The following is a 19231-nucleotide window of genomic DNA, read 5'->3' as shown; positions in this document are numbered from 1 at the left end:
AGTATCATATTCTGACATGGTACTATTGGATTGGGTATCACGTTCCGACATAGTATATTTAGATTGGGTGTCACATTCTGATACGGTATATTTAGATTGGGTGTCAGATTCTGACACAGTATTATTGGATCAGGTGTCACGTTCCAGCATGATAATATTAAAGAAAAATAAATTAAAATGACTTAATGCTCCCCAATCTCAAATAACTCATTTTCCAAAAAAGCGTGATGTGGAGGCTTGAGTCCTCATGTGTGATCTTGATATTGTTGACTAGTTATGTAATTGTTTATTGTGTTGTCACTTGATCTTGATCTTGTTAGTTTTCACTTTTAAAGTATTATGGTTTATTTTTTGCTACTACTTTATGCATATTAATTTCTATTTTGAGTCGGGTGATGATACCTACTCAGTACATGTTGTCCTGTACTGACCCCTACTTGTATTTTTCTTTGTTTTAGTTTGTGGAGTGCAATGAGTATTCCATCGACTTCGACTTCGACTTCGACTCAACCTCAGTCCTAGCCAGTGTCTAGTGCATCAAATTCTATGGTGAGCTATTCTTTCTATCTTATGTTGGATTCTCTCGGGCATGGCATGAGGTCCTTAGTTTTCAGACACATTATGTTATTTATTTATTTATTTTAGTATTTGATATTTCCAGACTTAGTATTTTAGAATTAGATGTCCTTGAAGTGATGACTTTCATATTTTGGGGAATGTTATGTAGTAGACTCTAGTGGATTGTTATTTCTTACTTTAATAAAGTTTGAGCTTCCGCAATATTATCGTATTTTATAAGTTGAATAGGTAATATAAGTTGAGGTTTGTATTGTTGGTTCTCTTACCTAGGAGGTTAAGTGTGGGTGATACTCATGGTTTATTTTGGATCGTGACAAATTTGGTATCAGAGATTTAGGTTCGGCGATCTCATCACACAAGGATAGGTCTAGTAGAGTCTTGCAGAACGGTACGGGAACGCCTTTACTTTTCTTCGAGGGGCTACAAGACCTTAGGAAAACTACATTCCTTCTTTCTTTCTTGCTATTATTTGAATCCAATTGATATCTAGGTGATACAAATTGGTATCTGACCTTTTTCACTCTATTTTTGCGGATGTTTAGAATTAGAGAAACAACAACACCTAAACCAGTCATTAGGGCTGTAGCCAGAGGGGGAGTAGTGGCGAGAGATCGTGGTAGAGGTTGCAGGAGAAAGCCCACCAGGGGCAAAAATCAAGAAGCTGGGTAGCGTCTTTTGACTTCTTCATGGAGAGAGTATATACCCTGGACCTTGAGGGATAAGAAAGGAGATGAGTTCCTGAATATAGAGCAAGAAAAGGTGTTCGTTGCAGCCTATAAGGCTAGGTTTTGTGCCTTATCTAAATATGCTACTCAACTTTGCTTTAGTCCAGAAGAGCGGATTTCGTCGCTTTGTAGAAGGATTATGGTCAGAATCTCTACTGCAGTTTCACAGATTTAGTGTATATCAAAAAAGGTCATGATACCACTACTACAACAATATCGATGCTTACTTGGCTAGAGTTATAAATTGTGTTACTTCTTCTAGCGACCTGATCTAAGAAAGAATGCATATCAATTAGGCTAGAGATAGAACAGATCATATTTGGTAATATTTTGCAGCTATTCAATGGGTAGAAATATGTGGGCCATTTAGGTAAGATCTTCTCGATAGGTATAATAGTTCTAGTGGTAGATCTAACAAACTTTAACGATGTGGTACTAGTGGTATGTGGATATGGATACGTCAATTGTTAAATGTGAATATTAACTACTTAAAGAGTTATCAGTTGTATCGTGTGCTCGTATAATGAGATTTGATATTGCATTCTCAGTTGAGAAATCAACTAGTTTGTTCCTACGGACTCTTGGTTAAGTATTATTTATAAGAAAGATTTTAATGGTAGATCTTTGATACGATTAATGCATTTAGGCTATCGAGTGTATTATATGGATTTTAAATAAGGACCAATGATTTCATCGTAAGCTCTAAGGAAGTGGATCGATATAAGAACGACAAGATTATGGATATAGAAAGTCCCAAAGAGTAAACTTTGGTAAGGTAATTGCAGATTTTAGTAAGAAAGTGCATATAAAATTGGGTTAGTCTTTTGGATTTGGTTGGTATAGCTGGGTTTGAGGTGTCATATCAATGACAAGGTTGACTTTTGGTGATGGAAAAGGCTATTGAACATTATGGTAACAAGATTTCATGATAGATTGTGATTGTGATGCTATAATATGATAAGAATTTTCGATTAAATAGATTCAGTATGATAATAATGACTTACGAGTATCTAAGGTTGTGGTTTGCTACTATTTGGTGAGTAGCATGGTCGTATGAAAATTTATAGGATGTGTTGAAACACCGCTTGAATAGAATTGAAAGAAGCTAGAGTCATAAATGAAAAGAATTAGTGGGATGTAGTTTAACCTTCAGACGGAGGCGAGAAAAGGATAGTTACTCTGGTTGCAAGGCCAAAGATGTATTTTCAGAGAGAGTGGAGAATTAGATTCAGAGATATGTGATTCCATCTATTTTGCTCTGGTTATGGTGATAGTGTATGTGTTACGTGTTATTATATGGATTAAAAACTGTTGGATAAGATTTGAAAAAAAAGTCTACAGGTGCTCGGCTCGAGTATGGTAATAAGTTCTTTCGTGGTTTCAAGTTTGGTAAGAGATACAGTAGTATTTTTAATGAATGATATAGTAAGGTCGATGGAAAGATGATTAATGATAAGCTAAAATATGTGAATTGTTATAACCCGTACTTTGCGCCTAAGGACATGTTAGGTATACTTGTAACAAGTCAAGGGTAAGACTATGCTTGGTCTTGGTATATACAAGCTTCTTATGATTAAGTTGGGAGGTGAAATTATTAGAAAAGATTAGGGGTAAAATTGAAATTTTAAAGGTGGAAATATTAGAAAAGCTTAGGGGTAAAATTGGAATTTCACATGTGGAAATACTATAAAAGGTTGAGGACAAAATTGGAATTTCACATGTGGAAATACTATAAAAGGTTGAGGACAAAAATGAGAATTTCAACTTGGAAATATTAGGAAAGGTGAGGGGCAAAATGGTAATTTCACATGGGAGCCTTTAAATCATCTAACTCCTAGAGATTTCTAGACATTTTGAGAGAGTTGGAAGCAAGGAAACTAAGGCAAAAACATAGAGGGAGTTCGGCCAAGAGGAGAAAACATTTCTCCTTGAAATTTCATCCAAAAAAAATATTTTCTCCTAGTATTCTTACTAATTCAAAGGTGCTCTATAACATGGTGGAGTTGTTTTGGAAGTTTGGAGGTTTGTTTCATTGATTTGGAAGTGAAAAAGTAGAAGGAAAAAAATAAGAATTAATCCAATTTCATTATGTTATGAAGTTTGTTTATGTTGTAGTAAGTAGAGATGTGTAGAATCCATGGAAATATGGAAGTTATATGGTTGGATTTTGACATATGAATAAGTTATGTGTATGTAATATTGTTGGCAAGAAGACTTAAATCTTTGTGTAGTATTTTTATGTAGTATTTTTGGGTAGTATTTGAGTAGTAGTTATGATAGTTATTTGATGTTGAAAATGGAAGTTGGATGAAATTTATTGAAGTTGGAAATATGGGTTAGGTGATATAATGGAAAAAAAATTAAGTTTGTATAATTTGTTAGTTGTGGTTATGATTTTGGGGATATAAATGAAGTTTAAATAGTGTAAGTTGGTATTAAAATGGGTTGTAGGAATTATGTAATTTTAGTATGATATTATAAGAATATGGAGGTAAGTTATTAAAAGTATGGATTGTTGTTGTTGATTATGAAGTTGAAAGAAGAAAATGAATTGTAATATTTTTGTTGTATTTATGAAATTTTTGAGTAAAATATGGAATTGATGAAAATTGGATAGCTTACTTGGAATATTTTTCACCTATGTTGGAATGAGTTGAAATTAATTATGGACATGAAATATTCATATTTACTTGGAAATGCAAAGTTTGGTTGAAAGTTGTTGCACTAGTTGGAAAGAAACCAATTTATGTTATAGTGTATTTAAATTGATTATTGATGGTATTGATGTTGTTGTTGGCTTGGTTGTTGATATTGTGGCTGAGTTGTAATCTCGGAGTTGTCATATATATAGGGGAGATGCTGCCGAAATCTTTGTAGACAAGTATTGGAAAAATTGAATTCTTAAAGTCTTATGAATAGTAATTGGTAAATGTGACCAATTGTAGATTTTGGTGAAAACGGAAATTGAAGTTGGACAACCGTAAAAAGCCAATAAGGTATGTAAAGCTTTATCTTTTCTTCACTTGGCATGTCCTAGATGTATTAGGAGTGGATACGAGCCTCGGAAATAACTCTATTCATCGGAATCGACGCCCAAAATTTTCCCGTTTCTATTCAGTAGAATTGAATTAGGCATTTATGAATATTTTTGGAAAGATTGTCTAAACTTCTAGATTTAGCATAAATGAACTTCGACTACCTTGAGACTCTTATAAAGGACGTTATGAAGTTTAACGCACATAATTTGTATACGCCACCTCATTTGACCGAGGTGGGCCCCACTATTCTGAATTTTTCTTTGTTATTCCGTTTGGCTTATGTTAGGTAGTATTTGAGAGAAATTCTTTGCTACTCTTCCGAATATTATATGACTAATTATTCCGTTAAGTCCCATAATATATTTTGAAATATGGAGACGATTCCAGAAAACTATTTTGACATAGACTATCGTGAGGTTGGTAAGATTTGCGCTATTATTATTATTCAAGTTCTTTTTATATATGATTTGTTATCAAAACCATGTTATCGAGTCTGTATAAGTATTTTAAATTTTAAATTGCATTTAGTTTCTCACTACTCTACTCGTGTATACTGTAACCACTCTTCCACTGAGCCTGGGCCAAGATATATTTTCATGCGTATTTCTCTGCATTGTTCGCCGTGTCCCGACGTGAGGGGGCAGGTATAACATGTACATGGGGTGGTGTATGTTATGTCACGGAGTTATGCTGTGCCATGTACACCTATGTTTGGGATATGATATGATCCTATATGATATGATTTGATATGATTTGATATGACCATATGATATGATATGATTTGATTTGTTATGGAGATATTTCCTACTCTGGTGTTATGCTGTGCCGTGGCATCGACGATGGGAGGGCGACCATATTTTGTTCATCGAGTCCCATAATGGGGCCGGATATGGCATATGTTTTTGCATATATGATTTGAGATTATGATAAGCATATTGAAATACTAAACATTTATTTTGTATTCTGTACATACTATTCAGATTATGATTTTATTTAGTACAGTTCATGCTTTACATATTCTGTACATTTTTCGTATTGACCCCCTTTCTTCGGGGGCTGCATTACATGCCCGCAGGTACCGAAGTTTGATTTGCTGATCCACCGATTTAGGACATCTGCTGTGTTATTGACAAAGCTCCCTTGTTCGGAGCTTATATTTTGGTACTGACTTTATCTCTGTATATTTAGATATGTTGGTCAGGGGTACGACGGGGCCCTGTCCCGTCTTATGACTATGCTATCATCTGTAGAGGTCTGTAGACAGAGTGATATTGTGGGTTTTGTACATATGTCTTGGATTTTGTTTGTTTCATGATGGTCTATCGGCCCTCATGCCTATATCTATTTTTCTGATCTATTTAGTGATCTTTCCTAATTACTACCTATATTTTCTCGGCTAACATGCTAATTTAGGGTAAGGGTACGTATGGGTGCTCAAATCAAGCATCAGTCACGGCCTACGGGGTTGGGTCGTGACATGAATGCATAAAGATCTTTAATATATGAGCTAATGTTGATAGATAAGAGAATTAGGTGACATAGTAGGAATCAGAATTCAAGTTTTTCATTATGATTCTACGTTCGTGGTAGTATGTTTTATCAAGGTATGGATTGATAAGGTAAGAAACGATCAATTCAATAGGGTATTGACCATTTAGAAGGACTTGTGCATGGCTTAGATCATAAATTTGGTTACTTTTGATTGTTAAAGGAGCTAAAAGAGGGTTTCACTTAAAGTTTTGGTTTAGAGAATAAGGTAAAATATCATGGGATGTTGGTCAAAGTATAAGATTGGTAAATGAGTTAGCGAAAAGAACAAGAGTCTGGTCTATTAAAGAGTTCAAGGTTTTGAAATTTGCATCATGGGAAGAATCTAAGAAGGTGAAAGAATAAGACATCTCATATAAACCCTTAGTTCGGAGTGGAAGGTCGTATAGATTTTTGCCTTTGAGTTCAGATATGACCATGTAATGTGAACTAGTTCGACATAAACTTACTAGGGGTATATCAGCGACTCTTATGAAATTTGGGTTTTGATTTGAGTGAAAATCAGTGATGTCTGGAAGATGATGTGTTTTTATGTTGGTTTGGATAATTTGAATTATGATAGATGACTTTATGAGGCTAGAAGTAACAGAGAAAGAAGGATTCTTGGCATGTGTGGAGGCAAAATCTTCTTTTTTAGATAAGATTAAAGGAAAGTAGTTTGATAATGAGAAATTGAGATGGATTCATGATATGGTCATGCAGGGAGAGGCCAAAGAGGCTGTGATCAATGAGGAAGGTGTTCGAGGATTAAGAGACGGGTATGTGTGCCCCGTATTGATAACTTGATTCAGAGTATTCTTACAAAGGCTCATAGTTAAAGGTACTCTATACATCCTGGTGCAATCAAGATGTATCATGACATGAGTCAACATTATTGATGGAGTAGAATAAAGCGTGAAATTATCGATTTTGTTGCCTAGTGTTCGAATTGTCAACAGGTAAAGTACGAGCACCAAAGGCCTAGAGGGACACTTCAGAGAATGCCTATTTTTGAATGAAAGTAAGAAAGGATTGTAATGGATTTTGTTATTGGTCTTTCAAAGATATTGGGTAAGCTTGATTCTCTATAGGTGATTGATGACAGGTTAACTACGTATGCACATTTTATTCCAGTTAAGGTGACTTATAATGAAGAAAAGTTATTCAAACTCTATAATTTTGAGTGTTAGGTACTAGATTGGATCTTAGTACCACATTTCATCCTTAGATCGATAGGCAGTTTGAGTGGACAATTCAAGTGATATAGGATATACTTTATGCGTGCGTGATTGATTTTAGTGGTCATTGGGATCGATTCTTATCCTTGGCAGAGTCTTCATACAATAATAACTATCACTCGAGTATTGGTATGGATCCATTTAAGGCATTGTATGGGAGGAGATGTAGGTCCCGTAGTGATTGGTTTGATGCATTTGAGGTGAGACATTAAGGTATTGATATTTTGAGGGAGTGGTTAAAGAAGGTAAAATTTATTTAGGAGAAGTTTCTAGAAGATTAGAGTAGGGAAAATGAGTATGCAGATCAAAAGGTTAGCGACATTGAGTTTATTGCGGGAGAGCAAGTGTTGTTAAAGGTTTCACTCATGAAGGGTGTGGTGATATTTGGTGAGCGAGGTAAGCTCAGTACGAGTTATATTGAGTCATTTGAATTTCTTAAGTGTGATGGAGAGGTGGCCTATGAATTGTCTTTACCTCCAGGTTTGTCTGAAATGCATCCAGAGTTTCATATGTCTATGCTGAAGAAAAGTCATGGTGATGGAAATTACATTATTCGCTAGGATTCGGTCTTGTTTGATGAGATTTTATCTTATGAGAAAGAGTCTGTACCTATTCTTGATAGGGAGATCCATAAGTTCAAATCAAGGAAAATTGTGTCTATAAAGGTCTAGTGGAGGAATCGTCTTTTTGAGGAGTCCACTTGGGAGAAGAGGCTAATATGCATGGAAGATATCCACTTTTGTTCATCGAGTTAAGTACCCTTTTCTAACCTCTCTCTTTATTTGACCTTTTGGGGATAAATGATGGGTAAATTTGTATATGTTTCAACGATTCATTAGGTCATTTTAAGTACTAGAGCTTCTATTTCATAAAAGACTCATTTCATAAAATTTTATTGGTATTTTAGACTATTCGATAACTACAACTATTTAGTTGAGGCATAGCTTTAGATAACTAATTTAATTAGTGGGCTAAATTGATAATTTATTTAAGACCCAATACCACTTGGCCCTTATACAAAAATAATTTAAGTAGAAAGGGTTTACCAAATTATAAAATAAGATCACAAGAAGACGACGGGCACAATCACGACATCGTCCCTAGCTTTGAAGTTTCGGCTCTCGGTTAAAGTTTTAGGTTAGTATCTGAGTTGGTATGCATTTATATTGTAATATATAAATATATTGTTACGGTTGAATTGATACATATAACGATCATCACGATGCCGTTTTGGTGCCATTAGTTTTAGAAAATTTAATGGGGCTAATGATTACATAATGATTGGGTGATCATAAGGGTAATGATTACATGGTATTGGTAAATTTTAGTCTTTCAAAAAGCTTATTGTTGGGTAATTAAGAAAACAACGTTGACAATTTACTGTAATTGGACAGAGGGCTTAGGGTCAATATTGATAAGTAATGATGGCATAATAATGACCAATGATAGGCCTATAATAAGCTAATGATGCAAGAATTGTAAATTGGTAAAATTCGGCACATTCCTTTTCGTGGGTTAGTTATTGATTTTCATAGTTAACATGAATTTTATGTTTGTTTTTTTTGGTTTCTTGATTATCACATTATAATTTAAGTTTTGATATATTGAGATAGATAATTAAAAATTAGGTGTATTTTATTATCTGAATACCATTAGTGTTATGATATTGGAGAAATTCAGGTTCAACCCTAGGCTTGAGTTTTAGGGAATTGATTATAGAGTTGAGTGAGTTGTTGAGTCTAGGTTAAATATACATATAATATTGGTGTCTACAGATTCATTTTCTTACGTATTTTATACTTGATAGATTGGAAACGTGAGGCATTGACAAAAGGAAAAACATTGATGAATTAGCTTTCTTGACTTCGGTTCTTCGGTTGAGGTGGGTTATGGTTTAGTCTATATCATAAATAAACTCTTAATAGGGATTGATAGTTATTGAGTAATGTGTGAAGTTTACTATGCATTTAATTGTTATGGTTTGGATGGTTGATATGTCGTTGTGATTGGTCTAAAATCTCAATACCGTGAAATCCATAATCTTGAACTTGCCCTATCAAAAGTGATGCCTTGAATAAAGAAATCTTGATGAAATATTGTTAATGAACTGGAATGTGATAATAAACAATGATAAATTAATTATATTTGGATCGGGTGTCATATTTTGAGACAGTATATTTGGATCAGATGTCACATTCTGACACGATATATTTGGATGGGGTGTCACGTTCACATTCTGAGATGGTATTATTGGATCGGATTTTACATTCTTGCACGGTAATATTAAAGGAAAATAAATTAAAATGATTTAATGCTACCCAATCTCAAATAACTCATTTTCCAAAAAAGGGTGAATTGGAGGCTTGAGTCCTTATGTGTGATCTTGATATTGTTGAATGATTATGTAATTGTTGTAACGACCTAAACTGTCGTTAATTTTGATTAAAAATAAATCAAAAGAATCTGGCTTGATTGGGTCCCACTATCCCGCCAGAGTGATATGGTTCAGCCTCGGCGGCTCCCTCAGTGCAGGAATATCACTGCCAGAGCGGGAGGTCATAGGACAGAACTTAAGTCATGAATTTTTTATTTTCCCCACTTCTCCCAAGTGTGAGTTAGAGGCAAGGGTTTCTGCAAATCCCTTCAAAAAAGGGTGCTCTTGAATGAAGAAGAGGAGGGGAGGAAATCTTAGCTTTTGGAAAGCTTCAACTCGGGGAATTCTATTTGGTCTTGCCCATGGAACATCTGGAACTAGTGATTTAAGCTGTGTTATCTCTCCGCAAATGCTTGATGCCAAGGTAGGCTAGGTTTCTCTTTTTTGAGTAGTAAACCTATACCTATTGTGTAATATAAAAGGAAAATTTATAAGAATTCATATTCTAAGCTGTAGGTCATGAGTTACGGCCAGAGATCTGGTGATAATAGGGTCAAATTCTAATGTGACCTGAGTAGAAAGGTGCTGCAGTGAATTGACAAGTTATTAATTATGATATTTTGTGTACAACTGGTTAATTTATATCGATCATAGAATCTCATATAGAAAAGTAAAATCCGTAGATTTTAAGGTTAAACCTATAAGGTTTGGTAGTGTAGACGTTGATTCTTCCCGGAATTATCTTAAATATGTAACTGAGTTACTTATGATATGCCTAAATGTGGATAGATAATGGTAAAAGGTTAGTCCTTATATAAATGAGCTCTTGCTGGCCTATTTTTGTGATGAACCTATTCTTCGTGATATAAATGATGTGAATACTGAATGTAATTATGAATATAGTATGTTTGGGTGTCACATTTTCATACATATATGGACAAAGTGTCACATTCAAATATGTATTTAGATTGGGTGTCATATTCTGACACATTCTTGAATCGAATGTCATATTTCGATACAAATATGACTGAATTGGATCCCCTGAGAGGGACAAGTTTGTGTGTGGATGGTCTCATGAGAGGACCTCATAATATATGTATTTTTATGTAATAATAAGTTTAGTGGTAGATGAACCATGGACTAAGACTTTTAAATGAAATCTTGAGTTGAGGTGTGCTTGATATAGCGAATTATGATCATCAATACACTTATTGGTGGGCACTTAGATGGGCCTTGTTAGTCCTGGATATGGTCTATATAGTATAATCATATTCTATATTTATACACTTAGAAGTTGAGGTTTTTAGTTACTAGAGAGTGTTACTATTGTGATTTTCATGAATAACTGAGGTGTGGGTAGCGGCTAGCTAGAACTCAAGTGAGTTTGAGAGTGTGGTTGTGATACAGATACGCTTTTGTGGTGAGACAATTAGACAAATTAGTGAGGGTTGGAAAAAATTATTGAAGAATTAAGGTTGCTAGGTAGGGACTATTAGAGTGATGGAATAATAGTAAGATGGGTTCCTAACCTACAGGGTTTAAGTTGTCACTAGGATGATAGTAGAATCGTGTTGTTTAGGGTGGTGAATACCCAAGGATGAGAATAAGGAGTGCACTTATTGGGTTGGGGTGAGTAAATTGAGAAAGATTTAAGTATTGTGATATTTCTTATTTTTCTATTCATATATTATGCGGTGGGTATTAGATTGAAGGATGATGCCTACCACTACGTATGTTTGTACTTATAGCTATACCACTTGGCATAGTCTGGTTGGAGGGTCAGTTATGTCTCATAGGTGAAGACGAATGCGATCCTCCAATAGCTTCTATTTTTCCTTTATCTTGGTAGAAGCTTGGTCGTTGGTCATTTATTTTATTTCTACTCTTAGTAGCTCTTGTACCTGTTTAGACTAGTATAGTAGGGGGATTTTTTATAATTGTATAAGCTGGTCTTTAGTATAGTTTTTTAGAAAGTTTGGTTAATTATTCAAGTTTGTTTTAAATTCCTCAACCGTTCTTATATAAGGGGTCAAGGGTTCTCCTACTCAGGTCATAAAGTGGGTGTCCGCACAACTGGTGGGTTGGATCATGACAATTTGGTATCAGAGCCCAAGCTACTTATCTCCCAATACAAGAGCAAGTGTGGAATAGACTTCTGCGGATTAATGTGTTGACATCCACATCTAATCTTCAGGAAGCTATAAAACATTTTTGGAAGTAGTTCCATTCCTTCTCTCTTATTCATGCGGTCTTTTTCTTATGGTATGAGTTGAGTCCAATTGGTATCTCTTGATTGCAATTAGTATCTCAACGAGGTAAACTGGATATCGTTATCATTGCTGAAGGAACACAAGCATGGAAATTGGAACTAAGAAGGTTCCAATTGGTATCTTGCCTTATAGGAGGTGAGAATGAATAGATGATCAACAAATAGTCATCCATGGAGCGAACTAAATTACTGTACTTGCTTGAGTTATGTAGCTGAACATTTGATTATATGCATAGTGACTCCTGATTTAATGTGTGAAATACCTTTGGTGGTGTGTTGAATTTGTCTGGTGTATGTTTTCTAACAAATTCTATGAACTAGATGTCAGGGAGGAGTCATAACTATATTATGTTCTTTGAACTGTGTAAGAACCAAGACTATTAAGGGATGAGTCCTAATGTGTTGAATGATATACTCATATGAGGGAATGCGACCTGTAAATGATGCATGGACTTACCATTTATGCTGATTGGTAAGGGAATTTAACCACTCGGGACTATGGAGAAATTTGATTTTGGGGAAGCCAAAATTCGGTTTGAAGTTAGGTGAGAAAAATATCTTGTGTTGTATACTAGTGTAATGACCTTGAGGGTCATTTTCAAAAATTTACGCAAAATTGTCATTCTACCCTTATCTTTAGTGCCCCCGAGTGTTATTTGATCGGTTTGTGTTGTTGGTTTTGTTAAAATCTTAATATGTTGTGAATTGTATGAGTTTTTGAGTTTTTATAAGCTTTAAGTGTTAAAAAGTAGTTTTCGGTACCAACCAGAGATACGAGTCTTAGAATGGGGTTTTGTCAGTTTCCTCAGCACATGAATTTCAAAGTTGATCTAGGAGAGTTATCGGAATCACATTTGAGGTTAATACATGGATTTGAAGTCTTTAGTTGAAAAGTTTGATTTTAATGAGCTAAGTTTGAGTTTGGTCAACAAATCGAGCTTCGAGTATTAGAGGGTAATTTTGCTAGTTTCATTAGCTCCAAAACGTGTTTTTGATCAATTTATACTATTGATTCATATTTATATAGTTCTGAATGAGTTTTGAAGGTCAAAAACATATTTTGAAGGGTGGTGGTGTAAGTTGACCGCAGTCAACGCACGGTCAACAGTCAACACGCGTGAACAGTAACCTTTTGGGCAGAAAATGCCCCTTTCTTCCCATTTCAATATTTTCACCATTTGTTTGAGTTCTTGAACCCCTTGAGGTGATTTGAGAAGATATTTTTGAGGCAAAGTGTTGGTTAAGTGATTTTTGACCTAAAACCTTCAGTTTTTATTAAGTATTTGATGATTTTAACTCCTTAATCTTAGTTTAAAACCCCAAAAATCTTTGTTTCTTCCTAATCTAAATTTAATAAAACTAGAAATTTCTAACTCGTTTTGACCTTTATTTTTATGGAATTTTCAACCATGAGTTCCTTATTACGAGTAGAATGTGATTGTCCAGTATATTTCCAGGTTTGACCATTTTTGGAAATAATTTATTTTTGGACCATTTTACCCACAATTCTGAAACCTATCAATATGGGTGTTATTAGACTCCTTGTGATGTGTATATTGCATTGTTGATAGTGGGTTGTCATTCCAGGTATTGAATTCAAGAGTTTCTTGTCCATTGGAGGTATTCTGGTGCGGTTTTGACAATTGAGATATGTTTGACTATCCTTCTTTAAACCTAAGATGGGGTAATTAGTCATTCATATATTATAGACTTTGGGATGGGGTTGTAGCATGAGTTGAGAATATTATATAAATTGTGATGCCTTTATTGGGGCTTATTTATTAATGTGTTGCCATGTGGGAGTTTATTTATATTACAGAGCCCGTGTGGGGGCCTTATTTGTTATCTTATTTGCTTTAAAAGCATGTGATTCATGATTTTCCAGTGAGAGAGGCTTGTGTATATTATTTGACTTGTGATGCCCACCTGAGGGGTTGAGTTGGGGGTTTTGAGCATACCTGAGTATTTAAATATTGTTAAAAAAGGGGTGAATATTTAAATTGAAGTATTTCCTTTCCATTACTATTTATTGAGGGTGAATATCATGTGCAGGTTAATTTTTGAGAACTTTGAACCTTGTACTATATGTGAGTTGAATATTACTTACATGCCATACATGTTTTGATGCATTCATCGTCATTCATCATGTCATGAAATATGAGAAGTTGAGAAATATGGAAATTCTTTTTGAGAAAGAAAATGAAATACCTTTAAACCTTTGTATCTTGAGTCCCTGACCAAGGTAGTTTTATGACAAAGTAGTGGATACATTGTAATTCCTTGACCATGAGGAGGTGGAAAATATGATGTGATATTTTGATTGAGGTATATAGTCTGTGAGACCCCCATAGGTCCTGCTTTGTAGCACAACTCGGCAGGTGTATATGATAGGCTGTGTGACAGTCTGGATTCTACCATACCACCACATTATTGCATCATCATATTGAATTGCATTGCATTGATATCTGTACTATTTGAATTATCTAGTTAATTATGATTATGAGCTGTTGTTATGGGATTAATTTATTTATGCTAATCTATATAAATTGGCGGCATCAATGCCGGAGTGGGAATTTTATGTATGTAGGTAGAAACGTTCCTTAGTTTATTTCATAGGTTTGATTAATTCTTTATATGACAGTTGATATTCTTGCGGATTATTTATTCTTAGATTAGTGGTGAGGTCTCGGGATTCAGATCGTTACTATTCTGTCTTTATTTCTCAGTCTTTTGCATCATTCAGAGACTTTTATTGTATCTTCAAACTCAAACCTTGTATTAGATGGTCTTTATACTTATGACACCAGGTTTTGGGATAATTTCATTGTTATTCATTTATTGTGTTTAATTGTGGCCTAACTTCCCTTTGGGAGTCTCGTATGGTTTTATTTTTTTAAATATTTTTTGGGCTTACACATCAGGATGGGATTTGGGATATGTGCCATCATGACCTCGATGTTTGGGTCATGACAAATGGTCTAATGGTGGTCTCGAAAGATCCTCAACATATTTCATAACTAAGCTAAAATAAGGTATTGCTGAATTATGTCTATCTGATATAATAGATTGAACCAGTGTCTTGAGTTAATAAAAAATTGATGAAACAAGTTGGTTTAAATGATGCCTTGTTTCTCTTGATGTCCTTGGTTCTTAGGGGAGCAATAATCCCCTATGTATAGTGCTGGGTTCGACTTTGGGATAGTCCACATCAAAATTCTCATGGAAAAAAGAGTCAGAGGGGTTGAGTTTAACCTAGGGAGTCTAAGGGGGAATAGGGGGCAAGAAAAATGCCCAAGGGAATTCTCTAAAGATACTGTCTTGGTGAATTCCGCACCATCGGGAATATCCCGCTAGAGGGGGACCTCCAGAGTGGGAATTATACCGCCAGGGTGGGATTTCGCGAGACAGAGACCTCAGAAAGGGGTCTCTATTTTTCCCCTGCTTTTGTAATGAACTCCAAAGCACTTTTGGCTATCTTTAATGTCAATATACTGACCCACAAGGACTGAATAAACTTAAAAATGATGGTATTAGTATGTTTGGTGATGCAAGAAAATTAAAAGCATCTGGTGCTTACAAAAATTAGAAGAATAGTAAATGAAAGTGGTAAATTGTTTTTTTCTTGCCCAAACAGGGCAACCCAATCAAATAACAAAAGTCTAATGGGGGTAAGAGGGAGTGTCGACATCTGAATATAGGTCCTTCGGGGGGTACTCTCCTGCCCATGCCTCATTTAGAAAGGGGAACTAATGAAAATTATTGGGTTTCAACCCGGGCAATTCCCTTTGGAGAGAGGCATATGAGAAGATGGTCTTGATAGTCTTCCACATCCTCATCATGAGGCGGTCCCTCTCTATGATCTTCCTCCTCTCCCACTATAGCTGACAACGAAGCATCTCCACCTCCATGGCAGTAGCTGGTGGCACTAGAGCAGGGGTTTAGGCAAAGTGGCCTCCTAATTGCCTCTGAACTATGGCTAAGTCCTCCTCCAAGTGAGGGTCAACTGGTGGCTATGACTAAGTGGGAGGGGCAGCATACTCATCCTTATCCTCTACTGCTGCTTTCTGACTGCTCTTATCCTCGTCATCCCTCTGCTTCTTTGATATTCGAGAGGAGCCTCTCCTAAAATGAAAGGGGTGGAAGGGCGGATCCATGGGAAGTACCTCATCGGAGTATAGCAGTGGCACCTTGTCCGTCTTGCACAAGGCAATGATTAGGCCTGGCAGGAAGAATCCCTTCTTGTTACCGCGGTAGAACATCTTCCACCTTTGACACAATCTGGGTCTACACATTCCGCCCTATCCCCTGAATAACACAAGGCTCCATTATAGCCCTCGAAAAGGTCACATCTATACATTTACTAGAAGGGTGGATCCTCTTAGACTCCAAGTGTAGCCATCTCTTGGCATCATCAGACCAGTCGGTGCTAGGCCAGTAGACCCTACTCTGGCGCTTTGGGACCACTAGAGTGTTCCATAACCACTCTAGGTTCATCTCTCTCAGCTTGGCCTCATACTCAGCATTTGAGGCCTTCAGTACTCTGAGCACAGAATTATTATAAGAAGGACTCAGAGGGATGTCCACTCCTTTGATGCCAATGGTGCGGTCAGGATCATCCCAGCAGACTATAGGAAGGATGGCATAGAACTACCTTACCCAATCAGTACATGCGGAGGTAGGGGATTTGGTAAAGGTACCCCATCCGAACTCCTCTAGTCGAGCATAAAAGGCAGGTATCTTATCTGCTACTCCTAGCATATGGAAGCCCCTCTCAAGAAGGAATTTGTTGTTTCTGAAGTCATGATGCCTTTATTGAGAGGCGGCATAGGGAAACTAGGCAAACGTGAGGTTGGCATCATCATAATGAGCCATAGTGAAGTACCTACAAGTTTCACAAAATTTTGGTTAGAACCAAATAGGGTAAATGTGAAATCAGAGGGGAAAGGGTCTCTAAAATGAGGCCACTGCCTAGTAAAATCCCACCAGAGCGGTAGGATCCCGCTAGAGTAGGATGAAGGCCTCTAGAGCGGGCTTCATCCTGTATGAACACCAGGCGCAATCCATGGCGCCTCCTCACTCCATCTCACAAATTGCCTCCATAGTTTTGCAGATCAGTACTCCTAAGTGTCCTAGCAATATTATCTACAAAGGAATTTAGGTCAAAAACTCCAAATAACTAGCGTAATCAAGATTTGGGCCAAAAAAACCTTTCAACTTCCACCCCCATATTCTAGTCTTATTTAGGGGAAAATTGTTGTTAACCTTATGCCCAAGACATCAAGGAGACATTGTGGATATAAGGGGAGAATCCATGCTATGCTGATCTAGAAATGCAAGTGAAATATTTCTAAGGGAGTTGAAAACTACCTTATTGTCCTTTGATTTTATGAATTCCTAGCATGATTAAGCACTAAATATAAATATTAGCATGACGTTAAAGTTAAGAATGAGTTCTTACCGTTACGTATGAGATCAGAGTCAAAGGTTGAGAGAGTTTGGGGAGATTTTGAGTGAGGAAATATGGAGAATAAGAGAAACCATTCTTCTCTCATCCTTTACTGATCGTGCCCATCCTGTCAGGGCGGTAGTATCTTGCTCCAGCGGGAATATTCCCACCAAAGTGGGAATATTCCCGCCAAAGCGGGATAAGGTGGGTTAGTGTGTTTTGAAATGTGGGTCTACCTCCTTTGAATAATACTTATCGAGTATATTGGAGGTGATTTCATTCGCACCATAATTCGGTGTATGCAAATTTTCCTTAGATTATGGACAGTGGTCGTTTCCTGCAGTGAGCCCTAAACCATCTCATACCTTTCATTACGTGTTATTCGGGAATGAACAAGGGGTATACTGGTATCTATTGTAATGACCTTAACTGTCGTTAATTTCGATTAAAAATAAATTACAAGAATCTGGCTTGATTGGGTCCCAATATCCCGCTAGAACAGGATAGTCCTGCCTCAATGCCGCTGCCAGAGTAGGAATTTAGCCGCCAGAGTGGTAGGTCATGGGACAAAACTTAAGTCGCGAATTTTTAGTTTTTCCTACTTTCCCCAAGTGTGAGTTAGAAGTGAGGTTTTCTACAAAACCCTCCCAAAAAGGCTTCTCTTGAATGAAGAAGAGGAGAGGAGGAAATCTCAGCTTTTGGAAAGCTTCAACCCAAGGGAATTCAATCTGGTCTTGCTCGTGGAACATCTGAAGCCAGTGATTTCAGCTGTGTTATCTCTCTACGAATGCTTGGCACCCAAGTAGGCTAGGCTTCTCTTTTCTGAGTAGTAAACCTATACCTACTGTGTAATTTAGAAGGAAAATTTATGAGAATTCATATACTAAGTTGTGGGTCATAGGTTACCGGCAGAGATCTAATGGTGATAGGGTCAAATTCGAATGTGACCTGAGTAGAAAGATGCTGCAGTGAATTGACAAGTTATTGATTGTGATATTTTGTATGCAGCTGGTTAATTTATATCGGTCACAAAATCTTGTATAGAAAAGTAAAACTAGTAGATTTTGAGGTTAGACCTGTAAGGTTTGGTAGTGTGGATGTTTATTATTTCCAAAATTATCTTAAATATGTAATTGAGTTACTTATGATATGTTTAAATGTATATAGATAAGGGTAACAGGTTAATCCTATATAAATGAGCTCTTGCTGGCCTATTTTTATGATGAACCTATTCTTGGTGATATAAATGGTGTGAATACTGAATGTAATTATGAATGTAGTATGTTTGGATCGGGTGTCATGTTATGACACATATATGGATTGGGTGTCATATTCTGACACGCATTTGGATCGAGTGTCACATTTTGACATATTTTTGGATTGGGTGTCACATTCCAATACATATATGACTGAATTGGATCCCCTGAGAGGGACAAGTTTGTGTGTGTGGATGGTCCCATGAGAGGACCTAATGATATATGTATTTTTATGTAATAATAAGGTTAGTGGTAGGTGAACCATGGACTAAGACTTATAAATGAAATCTTGAGTTGAGGTGTGCTAGATATAGCGAATTATGATTGTCAATACACTTATTGGTGGGCAAGTAGATGGGCCATGTTAGGCCCGGATGTAATGTATATGGTATAATCGTATTCTATATTTATACATTTAGAAGTTGAGGTTTCTAGTTGCCAGAGAGTGTTACCATTTGATTTCTATGAATAAATGAGGTGGGGGGTAGCGGCTAGCTAGAACTCAAGTGAGTTGGAGATTATGTTTGTGATACGGATATGTTTTATGTGGTGAGACAATTATACCAACTAGTGAGGGTTGGGCAAAATCATTGAACGGTTAAGGTTACTAGGTGGAGACTATTGGAGTGATGGAATAATAGTAAGATGGGTCCCTAACCCACAAGTTTTAAGTTGTGACTAGGGTGGTAGTGAAATCGTGTTGTTTAGGGTGGTAAATACCCAAGGATGAGAATAAGGAGTACACTTATTGGATAGAGGTGACTAAATTAAGGAATTTT

The sequence above is a fragment of the Solanum dulcamara genome, chromosome 12, assembly GCF_947179165.1.
Source record: "Solanum dulcamara chromosome 12, daSolDulc1.2, whole genome shotgun sequence".
NCBI lineage: Eukaryota > Viridiplantae > Streptophyta > Magnoliopsida > Solanales > Solanaceae > Solanum > Solanum dulcamara.
This window is presented reverse-complemented; position numbering follows the sequence as displayed.